At 39.9% G+C, this 27,813-nt stretch overlaps 2 protein-coding genes across 9 annotated transcripts in view; one reads left to right on the top strand and one right to left on the bottom strand.

Annotated features, from left to right (window-relative positions):
- The window catches only part of ZNF609 (zinc finger protein 609), a 222,180-nt gene that overhangs the window by 171,943 nt on the left and 22,424 nt on the right, over window positions 1-27,813 (top strand). The gene's annotated exons all lie outside the window — the stretch shown is intronic.
- LOC309653158 (uncharacterized protein) overlaps window positions 1-27,813 on the bottom strand; it is a 204,906-nt gene that overhangs the window by 86,624 nt on the left and 90,469 nt on the right. The window contains 1 exon segment of the mRNA XM_082447522.1: window positions 25,837-26,016. The gene's annotated coding sequence lies outside the window, so the exon portion shown is untranslated.

Here is a 27,813-nt window from a genome sequence, read left to right on the forward strand (position 1 = left end):
CAAGTTGGGAACCACTGCTCCATAGGTTTCAAACATTTCTGCAGAAGACTTTATCCCAAATTGTTTTATTGGATAACCTCACAGATTTCTACTTAGAATGTTAGTAAAGGGCTCCTGGGAAGCTCTTTACCAGGAGCCCTTTACTAAGATTAAGATTCTCTTTGGAAGTATTCTCTCTAAAGGAATAATAATCACATTTCTGCCTTTGGGTTTCTGGTTTTGAAAGATCCATGCATGATTTGATCCTTCCCTACAGTCAAATCCATGACTTGTAGATGAATGGATTGCCAGGGTAAGTGAGATAAAAACCTGGAAATGTTGCTGTTAAGCTGATTTTAGGTTCTGCCTGCATGAGGTTTGTTAAGACATAAGACAAAAGAATTTATAGCATAGCAAAACATTCTCTCTAATAATTTTCACTGAAGTAGACAGATTTGGGACTAGACTTTTCCTTGAAATATGGCACTCTTTACCAAAGTTCCTGATATTACTACATGGCAAACCCATAAAAAAGTTTTCAGATAACATCCAATTTAGGAAAAAAAATCTTAGTTGGTAGATGAACCACAGATGGTCCTAATTTTCCCTGGTCTTTTCAAAATCTCTGAATGCTACTCACTCTTGTGAATTTCTGATTATGTTCACCCTTTCCGTGTATCTGTGATTTGAACTTATGTCCTGGAAGAAACAGTGCTCATAAATTTGCATAATCTCTAATCACTTGGCAAGATTAAATATTAGACAGTAATATACCAGAGATCAGCTATGGGAAGTGAGCAATTCCTACATTCCCCTAGTTGGGGCTTCCACAGAGGCAGTAGTACCCACAGTTCCAAACCAGCTTTCCTCTCAGACCTCCTCTTATAACTCCCTCCTCTCTCAGTCCTAGCCAGTTTCCTGTACTATATTGCTGCAGGCCAAGCTGCAGCTATGCTTACAGGTTTCCAGAAACTGTGACTTATTTATTTTCTTATGATCTCTTCCTCTACCCCTATCTCTAGAGAGGACTAGAAAACCTGAAACTAGTATTGACTGGGAGCTGAGATTCGTTGCAGGTGCACCCTCCTCCTTCTTGCCCTCACTCCTAGCGTCAGTAAACAAGCATGTCAGTCTTTCTCCTTTAGAAAGAACTTGGAACTACAAGTTCCACGTGGGCTAGAGCCCACTAGCAGGCTGTTGATCAGTTAGTGGTGGCTGAAAGGACCTTTGGCCTGTAAAGAGGCTTGGGAACAGTAAAGAGGACTCTACCAGGAAAGCAAAGAAAAGAGCACGGCTGAAGGTATATTCAGCTTCTATAGAACAGGACTAAATTGAACAACAATTAGGCACCAGTGTAAAAAGTGTCAGCAACAACCATTAGTGTTTATTTTTAACCACTCCCATTAGCACTGGACATTAGGCTTAGCTCTTTTTCTAAGGTTACAAGCTTTTTAAAAAAGAAGAGAGGGCTTCCCTGGTGGCGCAGTGGTTAAGAATCCGCCTGCCAACGCAGGGGACACAGGTCTGAGCCCTGGTCCGGGAAGATCCCACATGCCGTGGGGCAGCTAAGCTCGTGTGCCACAACTACTGAGCCCGCGCGCCTAGAGCCCGTGCTCTGCAACAAGAGAAGCCACTGCAGTGAGAAGTCCGCGCACTGCAACGAAGACTAGCCCCCGCTCTCTGCAACTAGAGAAAGCCCGTGTGCAGCAACGAAGACCCAACACAGCCAAAAATAAATAAATAATTTAATTTAAAAAAAGAGAGAGAGAGAATAACAAAGAAATAGAAACAGGGGTCTTTTTAAAGTAACAGATGATAGAACTGGTGTTTACACACCCAGGAATAAATCTCTTTACCAGAGCTTCTCTTAAGATGTGAGTCTTGGGGGTCAATTGTAAATTGCATAAAATGTATAAAACTACTTAATACCAAAGGGCTGTTGCCAAGTGTACTAGTTTTTAAGTCCAAAGTAGACACTGTGCACTGACATGCCATCTGTAGTTGGTGAACCAAATTGATGAGCTCTTTATCCAGTGGGTAGCTTTGTTTTCATTATGAAAGTTGATAAGTTGAAAGTTTGAAGTAAAGAAGCTTTTTTTTTTTTAGAAACAGCATATAGATTTATTCTTTTTTTTTTTTTTAATTTTTATTTATTTATTTATTTTTAATTTATGGCTATGTTGGGTCTTCGTTTCTGTGCGAGGGCTTTCACTAGTTGTGGCAAGTGGGGGCTACTCTTCATCGCTGTGCGCGGGCCTCTCACTATCGCGGCCTCTCTTGTTGCGGAGCACAGGCTCCAGACGCGCAGGCTCAGTAATTGTGGCTCACGGGCCCAGCCGCTCCGCGGCATGTGGGATCCTCCCAGACCAGGGCTCGAACCCGTGTTCCCTGCATTGGCAGGCAGATTCTCAACCACTGCGCCACCAGGGAAGCCCTAGATTTATTCTTGTTTCTACAACTTTTCGTTAAACAGATAACTTATATTCTTCATGATCTTAATCTTGACTGTTTTTAGTAATCTTTTTTACAAAATCATAAGTAATCCCTCTTATGGTGATTTTCATAGTATTCCCCAGAACATATTTTAATGTTGATTTGAATTATTTTTATTTATTGAGGTATAGTTGATTTATGATGTAGAGAAGCTTTTATATGTACCTTTGGACCAAGAGCTCCTCTACCAGGCCATATTCTAGTAAGAGGAGGAATTTGGACACTTGAAACAATCTTTGTTTTAAGCTGTGTTATAATGTGCTTTGTATTCAGAATGAGAGGCAATAAACTATGCCTCCTCCTACATTTTCTTTTTTTTTTTTAACATCTTTATTGGAGTATAATTGCTTTACACCTCCTACATTTTCTACCCCACTACTAGCAACTACTTTTTCCCCCTGATGTTTTTTAAAAATTACATTTTTTTAAAACTGATTTAAAAAGTAATGCTTGGTTCCTTGGATATGACACCAAAAGCACAGGCAACAAAAGAAAAAATAGATAAATTGGATTCCATTAAAATTACAACATTTGGGCTTCCCTGGTGGCGCAGTGGTTGAGAATCTGCCTGCCAATGCAGGGGACACGGGTTCGAGCCCTGGTCTGGGAAGATCCCACATGCCGCGGAGCAATTGGGTCCGTGAGCCACAACTACTGAGCCTGCACGTCTGGAGCCCGTGCTCCGCAACAAGAGACTGCGACAGTGAGAGGCCCGTGCACCGCGATGAAGAGTGGTCCCCACTTGCCACAACTAAAGAAAGCCCTCGCACAGAAACGAAGACCCAACACAGCCATAAATTAAAAATAAATAAATAAATAAAAATTAAAAAAAAAATTACAACATTTTGTTCATCAAAAGACACTATCGGGCTTCCCTGGTGGCGCAGTGGTTGGGAGTCTGCCTGCTAATGCAGGGGACATGGGTTTGGGCCCTGGTCTGGGAAGATCCCACGTGCCGCGGAGCGGCTGGGCCCGTGAGCCACAGCTGCTGAGCCTGCGCGTCTGGAGCCTGTGCTCCGCAACGGGAGAGGCCACGATGGTGAGAGGCCCGCGCACCGCGATGAAGAGTGGCCCCCGCTTGCCGCGGCTGGAGAGAGCCCTCGCACAGAGACGAAGACCCAACACAGCCAAAAATAAATAAATAAATAAATAAATAAAATTTAAAAAAAAAGACACTATCAAGAGAATGAAAAAGACAACTCACAGAATGGGAAAAAATATTTGCAAATCATATATCTGATAATGAATTAATATCCAGAATATATAAAGAACTCCTACCTCTCACCAACAAAAAAACAGAACGACCCAATTCAAAACTGAGCAAAGGACTTGAATAGATGTTTTGCCAGAGAAGATATACAGATGACCAATAAGCACATGAAAAGATGCTCAGCATCATTAATCATAAGAGAAATGCAAATCAAAACCACAATGAGAAGAAGACGTGGCACATATATACAATTACTCAGCCATAAAAAGAAATGAAATTGAGTTATTTGTAGTGAGGTGGATGGACCTAGAGTCTGTCATACAGAGTTAAGTAAGTCAGAAAGAGAAAAACAAATATCGTATGCTAACACATATATATGGAATCTAAAAACAAAAAGTGGTTCTGATGAACATAGGGGCAGGACAGGAATAAAGACACAGATGTAGAGAATGGACTTGAGGACACGGGCAGGAGGAAGTGTAAGATGGGACGAAGTGAGAGAGCAACACTGACAAATATACGCTACCAAATGTAAAATAGATGGCTAGTGGGAAACAGCCGCATAGCACAGGGAGATCAGCTCGGTGCTTTGTGACCACCTAGAGGGGTGGGATAGGGAGGGTGGGAGGGAGACGCAAGAGGGAGGGGATATGGGAATATATGTATACGTATAGCTGATTCACTTTGTTATATAGCAGAAACTAACACAACATTGTAAAGCAATTATACGCCAATAAAGATGTTAAAAAAAAAAAATCACAATGAGATACCACTTCGCACCCCACTAGGGTGACCTTATTTTAAAAATGGAAAAATAAGTGTTGGAGAGGGTGTGGAGAAATTGGAACCTTTGTGGACTGCAGGTGGGAACGTAAAATGTTGCAGCCATTGTGGAAAACAGTTTGGTGGCTCCTCAAAAAGTTAAACATAGAATTAACAAATGATCTAGGAATTCTGCTCCTAGGTATGTACCCAAAAGAGTTGAAAACAGGTGTTTAAACAAAACTTGTACACGAATATTCATAGCAGCATTATTCACAATAGCCAAAAGATGGAAACAACCCAGTGTCCATCAACAGATGAATGCATAAACAAAATGTGGTATATACTTACAATGGAATAGCAATAGAAAGGAATGAAATTTTGATACATGCTACAATGTGGATAAACCTTGAAAATATTTTGCTAAGTGAAATAAGCCAGACACAAAAGAACAAATATTGTATGATTTCATTTATATCAAGTTATCTAGAATAGGCAAATTTATAGAAACTGAAAGGAGAAAATAGAGTTACTAGGCGCTACGGGGCAGAGGGAATAGTTAGAGAGTTTCTGTTCAGGTGATGAAAAAGTTTTGGAAACAGTAGTGATGGTTCCCCCAAAAAAGTAACAGCTTTTTATTGTTGGAAATTTGGGAACAGAAGAAAAAGGAGAAATCCTAAATCACAAAGAAGAAAATCATAAATCACCCAGAGATAAAACTCCTATTGTGATTTCGTTATGTTATACGTACACTTTTTCTTTTTTTTAACAAATTGGTACCCATCTCTGTATATTTGTAATCTTCTTTGTTTATAGAGGAAAATACCGTGAACATTCTCATGACATTAAATGGTCTCCTATAACATTTTAGATAACTACACATTATTCCATGTTAAGGATATATCATGATTGATTTAGGTTAAGTTACATTCTTTTTATTTTAATGGCTTATAAAAAGATACTTATGAAATTTTGCAGCTCTTTAAGAACCAAGCTTTGTTTCTCATATCATCAATAAAATACTCACAAAGGAAACACATTACAGATGGCCCTCCATATCCACAGGTTCTGAATCCACAGATTCAACCAAGCATGGAACAAAAATATTCAGGAAAAAAAATTCCAGAAAATTCCAAAAAGCAAAACTTGAATTTTCCACTCACTGGCAACTGTGAACATTTTATTTACAACTATTTATATAGCTTTTACATTTTATTAGGTATAATAAGTAATCTAGGGGTGATTTAAGGTATGTGGAAGGATGTACATAGGTTATATGCAAATACTATGCCATTTTATAAAAGGGACTTGAGCATCCTCGGATTTTAGTATTGGGCGGGTGTGGCGGGGGGGGGGGGTTGTGTTTTAGAACCAATCCCCTGAAGATACTGAGGGATGACTGTATGTGTTTCACAATAGCCTTGAAGCTTTGGACTTTTGAGTTTCTGTCCCCTACTCTTTTTCTGTTTCTATCCTCTTGGTGCCTTTTGCTTACTTTGACATTTTCTTTTTGCTTCTTGCCTCTTCTGCTCCATATATTTTCCCTTTTGCCACCAGCATGCAGTTTTATTGCTGCTTCTATTTCTTCTCTGGTAGAGAGAGGTCAAACATAAAATCAATAACCTGCTTCTCAGCCAAAAATAAACCTACAGGTGTTGATGTCTTTCATTCTAGTCCACAATTTTATTCTCAAGTACAGTACATGGACTATTTAGTGTTTTACGCCTGGAAATGTGAGCTGCTGAGAATCAAGAAAGTGTATCCTCATCTTGTGAGACAGCACAGTTAAAAATACAGGTTTTAGTTTAGAGCCAGACTGATTTGGATTCAGATCCTGGCTTTGCATCTTATTTAGCTATGTAACATTGGAACAGATTGCTCTAAGTTTCCATTTCTTCATCTGTACAATGGGAATGATAATACTTTGGGGGTTGTTCAGAGGATTAAATATGCAATAATATATGGAAGACTCTTAAATACAGTAAATGGAAACTATTATCTTAAAAGCCATCAAGACTTCACCGAAATAATGTACACCCCACTCCCCCCATCAAAAGAAAAATATATCAGAGAAAGCAACAAAGGATTTAACCCATTGTGTGTGGGACTAAGCATCTTTTTGTATCATTAGGATTTGGGAAGCCTCTTCCACAACTTTAGTGAGATTATATTGGAGTCTAAATCTTAACTGAGTGGGCATATTCAGTGTGTCATGATGGTTAAGGTCTAGGATGCTACTGATGGTTCATCTCATGGAAGGGGAAGATGGATACTTATTGCAAAACCTACAACAAATTTTGTCTGACAGCAGGACATAAAAGGCAAGAGTTTGAACTGACTGCAGCTTTGGCTGGACAAATTCAGATATTTGCTTTTAAATATGAGCCCAATGTAATAAAACGTGTCGGATTTTTACAGTCAATGTTTAACCCTTAGATGATTTTGAAAAAGTAGAATTTTAACTTGAAATGAAGCATCAGAAATATAAGACCCCCTTTAGTTGTATTTGTTGTTCAAAAAAAAAATCTAAATCTTTACACTACATATTAATACCATAAATTCATTATTGCTATATAGGATGTCACTTAGGCTTACCAACACTCCTTCCCCAAACTCTAACCTGCATGTGCATGCACACGTGCCCATGCTGCTGGAAATTTGGTCAACCACACTGGGTAGATAATCAGGAAGTGAAGTTTTTAAGTAAGTAGTTGAGGAGTTACTATTCTGCTGTCATCTCATCAACCGGAGGTGAGATCTGATGCTTATCCAAACCCTGCCTTGATGGGTTGAACTAGTATTGGGGTTATTTATTCTGTTCAGTAGTTACCGAGTACCTGCTAAGTAATCATGTAGGGAAAAGGAAAAGATGTAGATGTTACCTCTTCTAATACAGCATCATTGGGGTTTTGGGGGGGAACACGGGTTACTTTTCATTTTTTACATGCATATATAGTGGCTCAGTAGAACCAATTTGACAGTCCAGAAACAGGCCCTAATTTATAATCAAACTAAGGGAAATGGAAAGGATTTTTTAGTAATAGCTATTGGTGAAACCCTATGTGAGGGAAAAAAGTTGATTCACAGACCCATCTTACACTAACATAAATTTATATAAAACTATACATATCTTGAATCATCACGTTGTAAACTTTAAATGTCTGACAATTTTATTTGTCAATTATATGTTAATTAAAAAAAAGAATTTAAAAAATAAAAATAAAGAAATAATTTCCAAAGTAGAAAAAATAAGTTTTTATGTGTGTACATGTATATGTATATAAATACACACACACATATATTCAGGAATCTTAGGTATGTGGTTTTTTTTTTTTAATTTTTGTAAAGCCATTCAGTTAAAATAATACATAAGTAAATATCCAAATTTCTAGATACAAAGGCTTACCATAAACGTAATGGAAGAAATCACAAGGAAGATTGATGGAATTGGTTACTTTAGAAATGTAAACCTTCACTAAGTCAAAGAACATCTTAAACAACTTGGCCTAACGCTAGTCCTGTTTACTTTCAATGGGCCAGAATGAAAAGAAATTTATACCTTGACACATTTTTGCCATATAATGCCAAAAAGACAGCTTTGGTTCTTAAATTTATGGAGTTGTTTTTTCACATTTGCTTTGAATATGGGAGCTCGTTTTCAGGAAATCTTGTAGCTGAAGTATCTTCAAATAAATAATATGCAAATAACTAGCCCACCAAATAGCATGTACTAAGAGTTCCGCAGACCACAGCAGCTCTTCTTCAGCCTAGTTATTTTTAACTAGGAGACCAGGTAACTACAATAGGTGCCTGTTATTATGAAGGATTAGTTAGGAGCAGTGAGCCATTGCTCAGCTTCTTTTCAGTTTGGGGGAGGGGGTGCCCAGCCAGTTAATCACTAACATTGGAGGGGAAAGAATGCAACATGAGCTTTTAAGAGGACTATATGAGGAGAAAGCATCATTGACACATCAAGGACATAAGATGACCTAAAGGTTTGTGAGCTGCTTTGGCAGTGATAACTGATAGAGAGGGCCTGGTTAGAGGTTTGTCACAAGTGTTCTCCAGACACCAACACTGTAGTTTTCTACAGATGCTGCCCTCACAGGGAGGAAGTAGAAACTGTTCCGCTTCTATTCACATGCTATGTATTAGCTTTCTCACCTTACTCTCTGATTAACCACTGCCATCACCACCATCCCAAGCTCTCTGTATACTAGAAGTTCGGTTATTCAAAATTTTTTAAAAAACAAACAAAAAATCCTTATAACATGAAATCTTAGAGCTCAGTTCACATCTCTCTATCATTATACCCCATATTACATGAGATACTGAAAGTCTGTACAGAATGCACACTATGGCTGTTCCTAGACAGGGCTTCCATCTGGATATATCAGATGCCTGATGTAGCAGTTTTGGGGAGCTACGATATGTATATCCAACAATAACTTTATTTTAAGCCAATTTTTAAAAACTTATTACTAATCTTTAAAGAACCCATTATTTCCTTAGGCAAGTTAGAATATTCATTACCTACCCTTGTTATTTCTGTGATCTTTTAGATTAGTAGTAGTAAACATTGCTGGTGATAATGTCTTCTGCTTTATATTAGGAGTTCTGCCCCTTCATTCTAAATTATAAGTTTCCTGGAAGCAGAGACTGAAAATTATTCAGCCCCACTTCTCCACCCCAAACACACACAAATAGTACATTGCTTTGAATTAATAGTTCTTTGTAGATTGGATGAGAAACCATTGGGGTTTAAGTTGTCTGTGATTTAAATTTCTTAGCAGTGTCCAGGATTTCCCACTATCCAACATGCAAGCAAAAAGGCAATAAAATTGGTAGAGGAGCCATCAAGTTGTTAATGAGTCATTAATTACCTCTTACACTTTATAATGTTAAAGGAAACTTGAGTTATAAAAGACAATGTGGTTGTTCTAGCACCATCTAGAGGAAAGCGTAGAAATGATTAACAACATTTTACAACTGCACCATATCAGTTCATTTAAATCCAAATACCACATCCTTCCTATCTCTCCTTTTTCACTAAATGTGTCATATTTTCACTAAATATATAGTAAGATATAGTTCATTTGGCCATTCAACCAAACTTTACTCTGTCTTTATCAGCTGCTGCCTGTTATCTTTTTGTGTGTTTATCTGTTCCAGCTGGATTGTAAGACAGGATAGGCACCATGGCTTTTATTTCTGTATATTTCCATAGCTCCTAACTACTGATAAGAACTCATTAAATATTGATTATTAAATGATAGGTATGGATATTACAAATAACCTTATGGGTTAGATACAATATAGCAAAATATAGATGATTCTTAACAACATAGTGCCAAGTTGTCTCTGTTATTTCTTTTTTCTTTTGCCCTACCCAGGTACGTGGGGAGTTTCTTGCCTTTTGGGAGGTCTGACATCTTCTGCCAGCGTTCAGTGGGTGTTCTATAGGAGCAGTTCCACGTGTAGATGTATTTCTGATATATCTGTGGGGAGGAAGGTGATCTCCGCGTCTTACTCTTCCGCCATCTTGCCCAGACCCTCCCATAGTGCCAAGTTGATAAAAAAAAAAAACCCAGAATGAAATCTGTGACATAATACTATATATGTATATGAAAATACATGAAATCAAAACAATAATATACTACAAACAAAAATGTTTGTATCGTTTATTTACATTAAACATAAAAATGACAGTGGGGGGATGGGCATGAGAATTGTGTAAAACGAATCAAGTAATAACAAAAAGAAACTGAAAACCATAACCTTCATTCTTACCATATTTAGAAAACAGTGGTGAGCAGCAGCTGTTAGGGGAGGGCAAATTAAGCAACCCAGCACACCAATCAAAAGTTTTTATCTTATTTTCTATCTATAATTTATTTAATTTATTTAGTTATTTATTTATTTTTATTTTTTGCGGGGGCTGCATTGGGTCTTCGTTGCTGCGCGCGGGCTTTCTCTAGTTACAGCGAGCGGGGTCTACTCTTCATTGCGGTGCACAGGCTTCTCATTGCAGTGGCTTCTCTTATTGCGGAGCACGGGCTCTAGGCACGCGGACGTCAGTAGTTGCAGCACACAGGCTCAGTAGTTGTGGCTCTCAGGCTCTAGAGCGCAGGCTCAATAGTTGTGGCTCACAGGCTTAGTTGCTCCGCGGGATGTGGGATCTTCCCGGACCAGGGCTTGAACCCGTGTCCCCTGCATTGGCAGGCGGATTCTTAACCACTGTGCCATCAGGGAAGCCCTGTAATTTACTTTAATGCATTAGTGTACCAATCAGTAATTAACAAGTATTTTTTTTAGCATGAAGTATTAGACTATCTTCTTTTTTTTTTTTTTAATTTATTTATTTATGGCTGTGTTGGGTCTTCATTTCTGTGCGAGGGCTTTCTCTAGTTGCAGCAAGTGGGGGCCACTCTTCATCACGGTGCGTGGGCCTCTCATTATCACGGCCTCTCTTTTTGCGGAGCACAGGCTCCAGACGTGCAGGCTCAGTAATTGTGGCTCACGGGCCTAGTTGCTCCGCGGCATGTGGGATCTTCCCAGACCAGGGCTCGAACCTGTGTCCCCTGCATTGGCAGGCAGATTCTCAACCACTGCGCCACCAGGGAAGCCCTAGACTATCTTCTTCAGATCTTCTTCCTGCTCTCCAACACGTAGCCTCAGCTCATTATCACATGGTTTCACTCTTCCTTATGTGTACCAAGCTCATCCCAGATCCTCTTAAGAGTTACCAAAATCCTACCTATTCTTTCTCTGATCTATCACACTGCATGTCTATACCACAGTATGTGTAGCATATTTTTTTAATAATTATTTGATATATATTCATTTCCCTCCCCCCAAATAGAATAAGATTTTCAGTTAAGTGAAAGTTTTGAATCTCTATGAGCACTTGGCACAATGATGGAGTATAATAAGTAATATATATTTGCTGGCTCATTGCATGAAAGCGCTGTTTGAGGTAGATTAATCTGACAGTAGTTTACTGGCTGGATTGACATAAAGAATTAAAGATTGGAGTTAGGAGCATAATTCAAAGTCTGTTAGAATAATCTAGAGGTGAGTTAACGAGGACCTGGATTCTGATGGTTGTGGTTGGGGATGGGGAAGAAGATATTATTCAGAGAGAGTTCAAAGGCAGAACGTACAGGCCGTGGTGACTGGCTCATATCCAGATGCCACAGAAAGCCAGCTCTGCTTCCTCCTTTTTCAGCCCATGATCCCTTTTCATTATGCCCCAAATTCCCTGCTTCCATTAGAGATCATCAGTTGCCTCTCTTCAGGGTCCCAAATTCTCATAACTTAGGAGAATTCCAGCTGGGCAAGTGGATCCCCACAAGGCAAAACTGACAGCAGTGGTAGAACTGGCTGGTCCCCAATTTTCTGTCTTCCAGCATGAAGATAGCAGCAGCTTAGTTAACATCTTTATAAAAAGGCAGAAGTAAAATAATGCTTGGGTTGTATCCCTTAAGTCAGCAGTTTTGAAACTTTTTAGACTCAGGACTCCTTTCCATCCTTAAAAATTATTAAGGACCTCTAAGAGCTTTTGTTTATATCTATTGATATTATAGTTATTGATATTTGCCATACCAGAAATTAAAACTGAGACTCTATTAAAAATAGAATGGACTTGAGGACATGGAGAGGGGGAAGGGTAAGCTGGGATGAGGTGAGAGAGTGGCACGGACTTATATATACTACCAAATGTAAAATAGATAGCTAGTGGGAAGCAGCCTCATACCACAGGGAGATCAGCTTGGTGCTTTGTGACCACCTAGAGGGGTGGGATAGGGAGGGTGGGAGGGAGACGCAAGAGGGAGGAGATATGGGGATATATGTAAATGTATAGCTGATTCACTTTGTTATAAAGCAGAAAGTAACACACCATTGTAAAGCAATTATACTCCAATAAAGATGTTTAAAAATACATATATTTATTAATCTATTTAAAAATAACAATAATAAACCTTTTACATGTTACCATATTTATGAAAATAACTACAGTTTCTAAAACAAAAATATTTAGTAAGGAGAGTAGCATTATTTTACATTTTTACAAATCTTTTTAATGTTTGGCTTCATAGGAGACACTCTGGATTCTCATGTGTACTTCTATATCCAATTTGTCGAAATACGTCGTGCCTCCTCTGGAAAACTCTTATGTACACTCATGAGAGAATGAAAATAAAAAGCCAAATTTGTCTTAATATTATTATGAAAATAGTTTTGACTTTGCAAACCCCTTGAAACTGTCTTTGGGACTGCCAGACATCCCTGAACCATACTTTGAGAACCACTGCCTTAAGCAGTGTTTTTTAGTTTCTCTGTCTAAGAGAGTCTTAAAGATGTATGTTTCATTTTTTTGCCATGTCTAAGCATTCTTGGCACCTTTACTGAGACCCTCATTACCTGTTGGTAGAAATAACACACTTAAAAGAGGAATAAAAACAAGTCTTCAATTTTTAAAAATTTGTTTATTGGACATTGATCACATATACCCAACACTGCATTCAAAGCTCACTGACAAATTAGTTGTAGGGAGTTACCAAAAATGGTTTTGCCTGACTGACTGATTCCTTTGGCTGATATCTATAGAATTTTTCCCCATGGACTTTGCATTCCAAATATAACAGACTCTTAAGAGAATCATGGAATTAATGCATGTGGAATGTATATGGCCGTGAAGTCAGTTAAGAGGAACTATAGGACCTGATGATAAACCTACGTTAGTACTGGCTCCCTGATTTCCTCATCTAAAGTAGATTATAAGAAGCAAGTTGGATGTGATACAGAGGTTGGGAATATGGAAATGACTACTACTGCAAAAGGTAGACATGTTAATGACAAAAAGTGACTGCTGACAACCAGGTAGGAGACTGAAAAGCAAAACACAAAAGCTCAACAGAGAATTCTGATCACAGTTAATAGAGTCATTGACCCTTAAGGCCTCAGTAACCTTTAAAAGGACATTCCTTTACCACACCACCGGATAATCATATCTAGAATAATGTCCCTGAGTCATGAAGAAAAAGATTAAAATATCCTCTGTATATTGAGTCCTCAATTTATGAATGGCTTGTGTTCCAAAGTTAATTTTATTTTCAAAACATTTATTTATAGAAACAGATAAATAATTGTTATTTTGGGTTGCAGACAATCTGCTTTTTCAGTTTATCCATTCAACAAACAACCTTTGAGTGCTTAATGTCAATAGAAGTGTTTCAGTTAGCTCTCATTTATAGCTTTGTTTCAGTGAAGGATACATTCTGAGGCCAAAGCCTGGGCATATATATTCTGTTCCCCTCTGGCCTCCATTATTTGCGCTATAAGGTGCTAAATTGTTGCTATCAGGGGCCTGCAAATTACAGTCAAAGTGCCAAATCCAGTCCACTGCCTGTTTTTGTAATTTCATTGGAGCACAGCCATAACCCATTCACTTGTGTATTGTCTGTGACGCTTTGTGCTACAAGGGCTGAGAAGTTACCACAGAGATTGTGTGGCCTGCAAAGGCTAAAATATTTACAATGGGTTCCTTACATTAAAAGTTTGTAAACCCCTGGTCTGCATGATGTGGGCTGCCCTCGTCTCTGACCTCGTCTCTTCCTACTCTTCCTCTCACTTACTCCACCATAGTCTCACTCCGCTTTGCGCTTCCTGAGAACATGCCAAGCACATTCCCACTACAGCGCCTTTGTACCTGGTTTTTCCTCTGCCTCAAATGTTCTTCCTTCTAATTTCCTCATGGCTCACGCAGGTTTCTCTGCTTAAATGTCACCTTTTCAATAAGGCTTCTCTTGACTGCCCTTTATAAAATAGCAACATCCCATCCCTCACATTCTTTATTCATTTGCTCCTGCTTCATTTATCTCCATAGGGCTTACCACTGTCTAACATATATTTACTTGTTGTCTGTCTCCCACTACTTGAATATAAGTTGTATAAGAGCAAGAGCTGTCAACTTTGTGCATTGCTATATCCCAGATACTCTGAGCCAAAGTAGGTGTACATTTGTTGAAGGGAGGGAGGGAGAAAGGTAGGAGGGAGGGAGGGAGGGAGGGAGGGAAAGAGGGAAAGGGAGACTTGCATGCTAACCTGCCCTTTATTCAGGGAGTAGTTGTCAACATCAACCAGGATTGGCAATGGGGATTGAAACAAGATTTAAAAGCAGCATATAGGTAAATACTGATGTTTCCATTTGAAAACTCAAAGCTACTGGCGTATTCAGTCACATGTGACCTCTTCCCCCTAACCTATTTTTCAGTCCCTTATGTTGAGAGCAAGCAGCTGGCCTTGTTTATCTTTGTTCTCCAGTACCTAGTCCAGTGTAGGCTCTTAATAAATATTTGCTTCCAGCCCAGAAATGGACCTTGGTATCTTCTTAGTTGTTTTTTATAACTTTAATACTTACCATAATGCCTGGCAAATAAGAGGTTCAGTAAATATTTGCTCCAGGAAGGAATAAGTTGAATGAATTCTTTGTCTGCTTAGGATAAAACGCTATTCTAGGTTATCTGTTGTTGTATAACAAATTATTCCCAAAATATAGCATTCTAAAACTTATAGTTTCTGTGGGTCAGCAATTCAAGAGTGGCTTAAGTAGCTGATTCTGTCTCAAGATTGCTCATGAAGTTGCAGTCAAAATGTCAACTGGGCTGCTATCATCTGAAAGCTTATTTGAGGATCACTTCCAAGTTGGCTCACTTACGTGTCTGTTAGCAGGAGGCCTCAGTCTCTGGCCTCATGCACCTCTCCATAGGGTAGGCTACTTCAGTGTCCTCATAACACAGCAGCTAACTTCCCCAAGAGAAGTAATCCAAGAGGAAAAACTAGGAGGAACCCACGTTGCCTTTTATCACCTAGCCTGAGAAGGCTACTTTCACCACATTCTGTTTATTAGAACCAAGTCGCTAATTGTAACCCACAGTCAGGGTGAGGGGAATTAGGCCTCTCCTTTTAGAGGGAGGAATATCAAAGAATTTGTGGACATATTTTAAAACTGCCACAATCACTTTGATACTCTGAACTAAATAAAGAGAAATTACCCATTTACAAGAAGTGAGACAGGGTTTCAGAGATGGTATTCATCCTGCCACTTATTTGCCCTCTTCAATTATAATATTTTCCTTTCCTAAAAGGAAAAAAAATTTAGCATTTTGTCCTACCAAAATTAATTACTATTTTTACCTTTTTTTTTTTGAATAGGTAACACATGTATATGGTGTAAAAATTCAACAGTAAAATGAATATACAATGAAAAACAAGTTTCCTTCCCCTGAATTCCAACCACCCAGTTTCCCTCCCTAGGGAAGACCTCTAATACTAGTTTATTTATCCTTTCAGAGACCTTCTGTGCACTTATAAATAGACACTTATATGGTTATTTTTACACACATGGTAGCATACTGTAATTACTGTTCTGTACCTTGCTTTTTTTTTCCATTTGCCTGTATATCTCAGAATTTGTTCTGTATCAGTTTATTTATAGTTGTTTTTTAACAGCTGCATAGTATTCCATTGTATGGATATGCAGAAATGTATTTAATTGCTTCTTCATTGAAGGACATTTAGTTAGTTTCCCATCTTTTTCTATTATAAACACTGCTGCAGTAAGTACCTTGTTCATTTTGTGCACTGAGAATATTTGTGGATAAATACCTTCAAGTGGATTTGTTGGGTCAAAGAGAATGTGCTTTTTGAAAGATAATGCCCGATTGCCACCAGAGGTTGGGCCAGCTTTATACACCCACCAGCAATATATGAATTTCCTGTGCCCTCTCTAGGCATACATAGTAGCAGTAGAAACATTTAGAAGTGTTGCCAGTAAATAAAGAATTATTATATGTATTTTACACTTTATGCCCGACACAATCCCCTGATACATGTTGATACCAAAAAGTTCTTCATTTTTGTTTGTTTGTTTTTGGGGTTTTTTAGCTGAAGTATATAGTTGATTTTCAATGTTGTGTTAGTTTCTGGTGTTAAAAAATTGTTGATTAACCTCGGGGGAGATAGACTTCCTCTGTAGAAGTTTACTGAGTTGGTCACTATATTCCAGAGAGTTTTTTAACTCTTTGACAGAGTAGAATGCTACTGAGAGAGAACCTACTGCCTGCTGTAGATTGCTTTAATGTTTTATTATTTTTTTAAATTTATTCATTTATTTATTTATTTTTGGCTGTGTTGGGTCTTCGCTGGCTGCATGAGGGCTTTCTCAAGTTGAGGTGAGCAGCAGCTACTCTTCGTTGCGGTGCTCGGGCTTCTCATTGTGGTGGCTTCTCTTGTTGTGGAGCACGGGCTCTAGGTGCACAGGCTTCAGCAGTTGTGGCACGTGGGCTCAGTAGTTGTGGCTCGCGGGCTCTAGAGCGCAGGCTCAGTAGTTGTGGCACATGGGCTTAGTTGCTCCGCGGCATGTGGGATCTTCCCAGACCAGGGATCGAACCTGTGTCCCCTGCATTGGCAGGTGGATTCTCAACCACTGTGCCACCAGGGAAGTCCCTGCTTTAATGTTTTATTGAAGTATAACATAAATAAAATGCACAAATATTAAGTACATGGTTTGATGAATTTTTACATATGTATATAGCTGTGTGACTACTACCTACATCCAGAATTAGAACATTACCAGTACCCCTAGAAGATTCTCTCATGCCCTCTGCAGTCAATACCACCCCAAAAGGTAACCACCGTTCTGATTTGTATCATTATAGATGAGTTATCCTACCTTGAAATGTGATCACATGGTATGTACTCTTGTTTGGCTTCTTTCACTTAACATTATGTCTGTAAGATTCATCCATTTTGTAATGTATAGCAGTAGTTCATTCTTCAGAGCATTATAGTATTACATTATGAATATACCACAATTTATCCATTCTACTTTTTACAGACATTTGAGTTGTTTCTGGTTTGGGACTATTATGAGTGAAGCTGCTATAAACATTCTTTTACATGTCTTTTGTTGGATATAAGTTCTTGTTTCTGAGAACTGCTGGGTCATAGGGTAGGTGTATGTTTTGCTTTAGAAGATCTGCTTAGAAATACATGAGTTTGGTAGAAACAAAATAGTTTTCCAGAGTGCTTTTACCAATTTATACTCCCACTCAGATAAAAATTTTTTCTACCAGGTAAACAATATCTGAAATGACATGCCTTATATTTCATGCCTTGTATTTTGTTTAGCTTAAGTCTTTGATCATTGTTAAAACTCCATGGGAAATAGCATTTTATTAGTCATTTATACTTTTAAGTGCTTGAGTTTCATGGCCTTTCATAGAATCACAGAATTCTAGAGGTCTAGTCCAACGAAGGAGGATAAAGTAGCTTGCCCAGAATCATACAGCTGGTTACTGACTCAGTTGGGTAAAGTAGATGCTTATTCAACTCACAAAATAAACTATTACTGTATTCAAACACTAGTAAGACTCCCATTATGTATAAGCCCCATTATGTATAAGAATGGAACTACTTGGAAGTTCTTCTTTTATTGACTTAAAACAAATAAAACTGCCAAATATTTCTCCAGCAAAGATGGGTTTATTCAGGATAGGCAGAGAATTGCAATTTGGGGTCTGCAACCATGGTAAGCCACATGCAAGTCCCTACATGGCAAGGGAAGGAAAACACTTTTATAGATGGGAAAGGGAAGCTGGGAGTGCTAAAGTAAACAAAGAAACCACGATTGAGTCCTTGCCAGGAAAGAAGAGGAGTCATTCTTCTTCCTGTTGGGCTCTGCTGTTATCACAGAGCATAAGAGCTCCTTCTTCTGGTCTCCCAGCTCTATTTAATTGAGGTTTCTGTTTATTAATCTTTTACATTTCCCCCTTTTAATCAAGATCTTTCTCTGAAAACATCACTGACCAAAAGTCAGTTTTTCCAGTTTCAGCAGCTTTTTGTCCCTCAGTGCCAGGAAGGACCTTTCCTAGGTGTAATGTCTCAAGGCAGAGGGAAAGTGCACAAATTGGAAACCTATTGAGGTTATGTTCGAGCGAAAAGGGAGGGTAGAAGGCAGAATTCTCAAACACTTTTTATCTGAAGTCCGTATGTTATCAAGATCATAAACATTTGAGATCATCTGAAGTGTTATATCATCATCAGAGGTTTGGCAACAAACTTCCAACAGGGCTGGTCCAGATATCTTGGGAAAGCTGTCTCATCAGATGTTGTGGCTTCTGTTCTGGGAAATCTTCACTTTCAGGCAACCCAGATAATGTGCAGGTCCAGTCAGGGTTTGGTGCTTTCTTTACTTGTATCACATGACTCGCCAAGAATCTGTTTCTTGGAGTTTGGTGGTACAAGGGTTGGTTAGCAGTACCCGATAGGGGCCTTTCCAGTGAGGTATAAGAGAATTCTTTCCCAATAGGTGAAATCTCCAGGTTACAAGGTGTGATGCTTAAGGTCTTCGTCTCCCAAGGGTACACTGTGAAAAGACTGCTTTACCAAAGCATGGTTATTTTATTTTTTTTTAACATCTTTACTGGAGTATAACTGCTTTACAGTGTTGTTAGTTTCTGCTGTATAACAAAGTGAATCAGCTATATGCATACGTATATCCCCATATCCCCTCCCTCTTGCGTCTCCCTCCCTCCCTCCCTATCCCACCCCTCTAGGTGGTCGCAAAGCACGGAGCTGATCTCCCTGTGCCATGCAGCTGCTTCCCACTAGCTATCTATTTTACATTTGGTAGTGTATATATGTCCATGCTACTCTCTCACTTCGTCCCAGCTTACCCTTCCCCCTCCCCTTGTCCTCAAGTCCATTCTCTACGTCTGTGTCTTTATTCCTGTCCTGCCCCTAGGTTCATAAGAACCTTTTTTTTTTTTAGATTCCATATATATGTGTTAGCATACAGTATTTGTTTTTCTCTTTCTGACTTACTTCACTCTGTATGACAGACTCTAGGTCCATCCACCTCACTACAAATAACTCAGTTTTGTTTATTCTTATGGCTGAGTAATATTCCATTGTATATATGTGCCACATCTTCTTTATCCATTCATCTGTCGATGGACGCTTAGGTTGCTTCCATGTCCTGGCTATTGTAAATAGAGCTGCAGTGAACATTGTGGTACATGACTCTTCTTGAATTATGGTTTTCTCAGGGTATATGCCCAGTAGTGGGATTGCTGGGTCATATGGTAGTTCTATTTTTAGTTTTTCAAGGAACCTCCATACTGTTCTCCATAGTGGCTGAAAGCATGGTTATTTTTAATAGAAGCAGTTAGGCCTTTGCAGTATTAGAGTATCTCTCCTTTTATCACTTGTGGGTCAAAAGAAGCAGAAGCCAAGTGCATTGGACATCTTATGACTATCTCAAAGGGTGAGAGTTTATGAGTTCTTAAAGGGGTGGATCTGAGATTTGGAAGGACTAACAGCAATGCTTTTGGCCAAGGTATTTGGAGGGCCTCTACCAGTTTTGCCAATTCAGTGTTAAAAGTGTGGTTGGTGTGTTCCACGAAACCAGAGGATTGAGGGTGGTAAGCACAGTGAAACTTGTAAAACCGGATAAACAGCACAGGCTCATTGAAGTACCTGGCCAGTAAAATGGGTTGCTCGATCACTGTAAAGTTTGAGAGGAGTTCCCCAGGTAGGGATAATCTTTTCCAAAAAGACCTTAGCCACAGAAGAGGCAGTAGCCTGTCTGCAAGAGAAGGCTTCCGTTCATTGTGAAAACATACAGACCATGACTAAAATATATTCACGTCCATGAGATGGAGGGAATTGTATGACATCCATTTGCCAAACCTCAAATTAATCAGTTTAGTAGCATTTTTAAATTTTTATTTATTTATTTATTTGGCTGTGTCGGGTCTTCGTTGCAGCACGCGGGATCTAGTTGTGGCATGCGGGTTTTCTCTTCTCTAGTTGTGGCGCGGGCTCCAGAGCGCATGGGCTCTGTAGTTGTAGCACATGGGCTCTGTAGTTGTGGTACGCAGGCCCAGTAGTTGTGGCGCGCGGGGTTTGTTGCCCCGCAGCATGTGGGATCTTAGTTCCCCGACCAGGGATCGAACCTGTGTCCCCTGCGTTGGAAGGCAGATTCTTTACCACTGGACCACCAGGGAAGTCCCGAATTAAGCAGTTTAAAACGTCCAGGAGCAGTACAAACAGGCTTCCCTGGGTTGTACTTTGGACAAGTGGGACAAGTGCAGTAGTCACTTTTTGTAGCTTTCTTAATGTTTCCCCACTCATACTGGTTTATAAATGCGATCATTTTGTCAGTACACCAGTAGTTTAATGCATGGACAGTGGTGGGGAGTGGGAATTTTAGAGTCCTCTGTAAGACTGGGTTGTTATTTGGTCCAAACCAGAGCTTTCTCTTTTTATCAAACCAAAAATGGTTGAATTTCCAACCTTGCTTTTCCTTTTCTGAGGCCGATTGTTGGGCTTCTCTAGCCAGTTTCCCTAAGTCATCATTTGGGGAAATATCCCTTTGAGCCATGACAGAGATTTGGCTGCTTTCGTTTGGCTGCTGAGAAATGTTGAGTGTGATGAGAATTCAGGAAAACTTCTACCGCATGAGGTATAAAAATGGCTAAAGGGCATCCCATAGTGATTTTCTTGGTTGCTTTAACTAAAAGGGCAGTGGCTGTAATGGCTCTAAGGCAAGGGCAGGAGGTGTTCCCATGCCACAGAGTCCAGTTACTGGCTATAATATCCTATGGGTTGTTGGTGGTCCCTTGTTTTTGGGTAGGTACCCCAAGGGCATTCCCTTCCTTTTCATAAACAAAAAAGGAAAAGGGGAATTTGATAATTGTGATGCCCAAGAGCAGGTGGGTTCATAAAACTCCCCTTTAAGGACTTAAAGGCCATGTTGTCCGGTTCTTCCCATAAAATTGGGTCAGGATTGTTAATGTTGAGTAAGACATACAGAGGTTTGGCCATAGAGAGAAATTTAGAATCCAATTTAAGCAATAACCAGTAGCTCAAGAATCCCTCTCAGTTGGCACCTAGTTTTGGGTTTGGGGAAACTTAGGACACCAAGAAGTCTATCTGGATCTGATTGTAGCCCTTATTTTGAGATCAGATGCTCTAAATATTGAAACTAGGTTTGGGCAAACTGCAGTTTTTCTTTGGTGACCTTGTGTCCCTTTAAGCCTAAAAGTTTGTTTGTTTGTTTTTTAATTTTATTGAAGTATAGTTGATTTACAGTGTTGTTTTTAATTTCTGTTGTACAACAAAGTGACTCAGTTATGCATATATATATATATTCTTTTCCATTGTGGTTTATCACAGGATATTGAATATAGTTCCCTGTGCTATACAGTAGGATCTTGTTGTTTATCCATCCTATATATAATAGTTTTAAACCTGAAAGTTTTAGCAAGTGGTCGCTGTCTAACTGTGAAGAGAAAAGGAGAGCAAAGAAGCAAATCATCTACATACTGCAACAAAGTAGAACCCCTGAACTTTATATCATCCAGATCAGCCTTCAGGGTTGGTGAGAAATGAAGGGCTCCCAATAAAGCCCTTGAGACATTACTGTCCTGGTGAATTGTTTTTCTTCCCAAATGAAGGCAAACAGGTGTTGGCTAGCTTCATCAACTGGAATACTGAAGAGTGAACTCATAAATCAGTTACAGTAAAGAATTTACTTCTGATAGGAATAGATGTTAGTAACGTATGAGGGTTAGGAACAACAAGGTATTGAGGGATAACAATGTTTTTTTTGTGTTTTTTTTGTTTGTTTTTGGCCGTGCCACGCAGCTTACGGGATCTTATTTCCCCAGCCAGGGATTGAACTCGGGCCACAACAGTGAAAGTGCCAAATCCTAACCACTGGACCACCAGGGAACTTCCTACAGTGTTGTTTTTTTTGCTCAGAGGTCCTGGGCCTCCACCCTTGGCCCTTAGGTTTTCTCACTGGGAAAATAGAAGTGTTACAGGGGCTAGTACAAGGGGTAAAGAGGCCTCAAGCCTTGTAATCTTCAATTATGGGCTTTGTGCCTTGAAGGGCTGCTTTACTTTATATGATATTGATTAATTCTGGGAAGAGGTTTTGAGGAATCTATGTGAAACTTGATGGGAGATGCACTATTAATTTTGCCAATATCAGTTGGAGATTTTGCCCATAAGGAAGGTGGTAGCTGATTCAATAGGGACAAATGATCAGTGTTTCCAGAATCAGCTCTAGAACAAATAAAAAGATGTCAAAGGATCATTTAATTCACCTGGCTGGTTACTTTGATGACTACTGTCAAATTCTAGAGTTAACTCTTCCTTTTGGGAGAAAGAAATTTTGGCATGATACTTCTCTAAGAAGTCTCGGCCTAATAAATGGGTAGGGACAGAGAAACTAAGGAGGAAAGGGTGTATGTATCTGAAAGGGCCTAAACAAAAGGGAATTGGTCAGAGATAGGAACCTTTTGAGGTTCATTAGAGATCCCCACTATTTGAACTGGGGTTTTGGGGGGTTTTTTTGGCCACGTCTCGTGGCATGTGGGATCTTAGTTCCCCAACCAGGGGTCGAACCCGAGCCCCCTGAATTGGAAGCATGGAGTCTTAACCACTGGACTGCCAGGGAAGTCCTGAAATGCTTTAATATTCCCAGGCAGGGGCTGCTTTATATTAGCTGGGTTGAGCACTGAGAGTGTGGCTCCAGCATCATTTAGGACTGGAAGAGACCCATTCCCAATCTGGAGAAATGTTTCTCCAAGTCGATTAAGAGGTAGAATTGGGAAAATCCCTGGTAGTTCCTTAGAGCCCCATAATTGAGAGTTGGGAGGATGTTGGAAAGGCTGGTTAGAGAGCTGAAGATGCCTAAAGTACTTAAATTTGTAGCAATCTCTTTTCCAATGTCCTAGCTCTTTGCAGTAATAGCAGAAACTAGGAGGGTTTTGTTATTGTTTAGGAGCCTTCATTTGCTGGATTTGAAGATTAAGAATTTTGGTGGTCTCCCATTTAGGTGACTCATCTAGAGTGCAAGAGAGCTGGTTTGTCAGATTAATTAAATCTGGGATGAACATGGTTTCCCATTCCATCCTGGTCTTTTTTACTAGATGAGAAAGATCCCAGTTCAGCCCATTAATAAAAATAGAGTTAAAAACTACTAGGTGGAATCAACACATGAAGGAAGACCAGAATTTTTTTTTTTTTAATCTGAAGTCGATTATAATAGTTATGAACAGTTTCATCAGATTTTTGTATGCAAGCCTGAAGTTTGTTCCAATCAACAAGCTTTGGAAAAGCCCTAAGAATTGCTCGATGAAGTCGCTTAGCCATATCTCGAACCTGATCATGTAGTAAGTTAGTGGGCTGGTCTCCCAGTTGTAATTCTAGAGACATTTCAGGATTTTCCCAATTAGCAGTTTTCATCCAATGCTGGGCCTGGCCTTCACCAACAAGTATATGAACTAGCTGATATAAGTCAGGGAAACCAAATTGGTAAATTTGAATGACTATATTAAATTCCTCAGGGACTTCCCTGGTGGTGCAGTGGTTAAGACTTTGTGCTCCCAATGCAGCGGGCCTGGGTTCAATCCCTGGTCAGGGAACTAGATCCCACACGCATGCCGCGACTTAGAGTTCACATGTAGCAACTAAGGAGCCCATGCGGGTGGGATAGGGAGGGTGGGAGGGAGGCTCAAGAGGGAGGGGATGTGGGAATATATGTATACTTATAGCTGATTCACTTTGTATATTCCAATAAAGATATTTAAAAAAAAAAAAAAAGAGCCCACGAGCCACAGCTGAGACCCGGTGCAACCAAGTAAAAATCAATTAATCAATAAAATTTAAAAAAATAAATTCCTCAGAAAATCTGTGAGGATCTTCAGTTACTTTGGGAAAATCTTTGACAATGGCTCACAGTTCAATATAAGGGAATATAAGAAATTAAGGGTTTAACCTCTGGATCCTCAGAAGGCTTAATTTTTTTTTTATGATTTTTTTAAAATTTTATTTTATTTATTTACTTTTGGCTGCATTGGGTCTTCGTTGTTGCACGCAGGCTTTCTCTAGTTGTGGCAAGCGGGGGCTACTCTTGGTTGCGGTGCACAGGTTTCTCATTGCAGTGGCTTATCTTGTTGCAGAGCATGGGCTCTAGGTGCGTGGGCTTCAGTAGTTGTAGCACGCAGGCTCAGTAGTTGTGGCTCACGGGCTCAGTAGTTGTGGCTTGCGGGCTCTAGAGCGCAGACTCAGTAGTTGTGGCACACTGGCTTAGTTGCTCCGTGACATGTGGGATCTTCCCAGGCCAGGGCTCGAACCCGTGTCCCCTGCATTGGCCGGTGGATTCTTAACCACTGTGCCACCAGGGAAGCCCAGAAGGCTTAATTTTTAAGGGACAGGTTCTAACAAGTTGAGAGGAAAAGGGAGCTGGGAGAGTTTCAGAGAGGGGGTAAGTTCCGGGAGAGAATTTGTATGAGGGAATTGAGGGTAAAGAGGAGGCATAGGCAGTATAGAAGGAAGGATTGAAATGGTGCTGGAGGCAGAGTCTGGCCACAAGAAGCCAAGGGAGAGAAAGGTGGTGCCAGAGGTGGAGCCTGAGACAAAGAAGCCAAGAAGAAGAGCCTGAGACTTCAGGAGCCATTTTATCTTTCTTTAATCATTTATTTGCCTCAGTTAATCTTAAAATCTTATTTTGCAGAGAAGCAGTTTTAGGTTCCTGATAATGTTTGGAAGCCTTAAAATGCCAGTTGAAATAGGCATACCATTCAGCTCTGGAAATTTCTGAGCTATTGTAGTCCAGTTCAGTTTTAAGGAAATTAAGTTTGGGGATTTTAAAAGTTCCCCAAAATGGCCATTGATATTCTAAATTGCCTTTGGACAGGTTGGTCCATTTAGTTAGAAATGCGCATGAGGAAGGACCACAGTTTTTAAACATAAAATTGGCCAGAGTCCCAGGGTGTGGGGGCCCACAGATAACTGGGATCCCAATTCTCAGAGGTTTTCCTCTAGAGTAAAAGAACAATTTTCAAACAGCTCAAACAACTTACAGTTCGAACAGCTCAATTCAAACAGCCTGCAAGCTAACACAGCCATTTCTAAGGAAACAGCCTGTACCTGGAGGAACCAGGCCAAAGGCTTTTCAGCCATTTTCCAGAGAACAGCCCCTAGTCCATAGGAATGGGCCAGTGACTGAACTGGCACAGTTTCAGTGAAGCAGCCCCTGTTCCCAGAGGAATGGGCCAATAGCTTCTCACCCAACTTCAGTTAAAACAGTCTGATTTCAAAATCACACTGAAGTGCCAAATGAGTGCCAAACAAGGCCATACAGAATAAGGCCTTAACCAGAAAAACAAAACCTTAAAATGGATCCTGAGTAAAGCCTGGAGAGCTTCATACACAAAGAGGGCATGAGCTTGGATCCAGGAGAAAGACCCTCCAAATTCCAGGGTCAGCCAGAAAAGCAGTGAGCTCAGTGGGTTCAATTGTGGGTACCTCACCTGTTTGCTCACCAGTCCTGGAGTCTTCAGGGGTCTCCTCTGGTCCCCGTATGGGCCACCAAAATGTTGACCTAAGTCAAATAGATGGCCAGATATTTCTCCAGCAAAGATGGGCTTATTTGAGATCAGCAGAGAAGTGCAATTCAGCGTCTGCAACCATGGTGAGCCACATGCAAATTCCTGCACAGCAAGGGAAGAACACTTTTATAGAGGGGAAAGGGAAATTGGGAACACTATAGTAAACAGAGTCCATAGCTTTTCATTGGCTGAGTCCTTGCCAGGAAAGAAGAGGAGTCTTTCTTCCTACTGTTTGGGCTCTGCTATCATCACAGGGCATGAGCGCTCCTTCTTGTGGTCCCCCAACACTATTTAATTGAGGTTTCTGTTTATCAGTTTTTTATACCTTACTTGAACAGAGTTTCTGGAGAGAAACAAGGAGCATTCATTCATTCAACATATATTTATTGAGCATCTACTATATGCCAAAAATGTTTCTAGTTCTTACAGATACAGCAGTCCAAAAAAACTGACAAAAATCTTGCTCTTCATAGAGCTTACATTCTAATAGGACTGAACAGACGATAAGCAAGATGAATAAATAAAATTTCTGCTATGTTACATACTGATAAATATTATGGGGAGGAAGGTAAGAAAGGGAACTAGAAAGTATATAAGTGGGGAGTGGGAATGAGGGATGGCCTCACTGAGATGACTTTTGAGAAAATATTTGAAAGAAGTGAAGGGAAAGTAGCTTTGAGAATATGGGGGATGGGGGGAAGGGATGTTACTGATGATGGAATGGCAAGTTCAAGGCCCTAAGATGAGAACATGCCTCTTGTGTTCAAGGAACAAGTAGCTCATGTGCCAGAACAGAGTGTGAGGGGCAGAGTAGTAGAAGATGATGTTGATCAGAGAGGTAATGAGGGCCGAGATCACATGAATCCTTTAAGATCACAATAAGAATTTTGCCCTTTAATCTGGGTGAAATGGAAAGAAGCCTTTGGAAGATTTTGAGTAGAGGAATGATAGGCTATGACTTGGATTTTAACAGGATCTTTCTGGCTCCTGTGTTGAGAATAGGTCAGAGAGGGATAGGATGGCTATTGCAATAGTTAGAGGAGTACTTGGAGCCAGAGAAGTGGAGATAGTGAGATATGATCAAAATCTGGATATATTTTGAAGGTTAAGCCAACAAGATTTGCTGCCTGTCGGATGTGGGGTGTGAGAGTAAGAGAGGAGTCAAGCAGAACTCCCAAGGTTTTTGACCTGAACACCTGAAAGGATGGAAATGCCATTACCTGAAATAGGGGAAACTCAGAGCCAAGTTGTTATTGGGAGCAGGGGGCAAGGGAGTGGTCAAGGGACAGGTGGATATGAGGAGCTCAGTTTGGGTCATGTTAAGTTTGAAATCTCTTTTGAGACATCAAATGGAAATGTCAAATTTGCAATTAGATATATGAATCTGGAGTTCAGGGAAAAGGTAGGTGCTGGAGATAGAAGTTTGAGTCATTAGTTAGATATGAAGAAGTAACAGCAAAAGGTGCTGAGAAGGAGTGAGCAGAACAATAAGAAGAAAATCAGGCCAGTGTGGTGTCCTTGTCCTGAAAGCCAAATGAAGGAAGTGTTTTCAAGAAGGAAAGTGGAAGCTAGGAAGCAAGGAAGCACATGGCATACAAGAAGGAAAGTGGTCAACTGAACAGTAGGTTATTAGATCCCTGAGAGAAAGCATGTACTAAGTGGAAATGGTAAAAATGAGGGCTCTGGAGGTAAAATTTACTCTTTCCACTATTGTGCTTGTATCAGTCTTGACTGCACGACTGTTTTTTTTTTCCTTCCATATTTATTTATTTGGCTGTGTCGGGTCTTAGTCACGGCACGCAGGTTTTGTTTTGTTTTGTTTTTTTGGGTTTTTTTGTTTTTTTATAAATTTATTTATTTATTTTTGGCTGTGTTGGGTCTTCGTTTCTGTGTGAGGGC

The sequence above is a fragment of the Balaenoptera physalus genome (genome assembly GCF_965194825.1).
Source record: "Balaenoptera physalus genome assembly, chromosome: 2".
Lineage (NCBI taxonomy): Eukaryota > Metazoa > Chordata > Mammalia > Artiodactyla > Balaenopteridae > Balaenoptera > Balaenoptera physalus.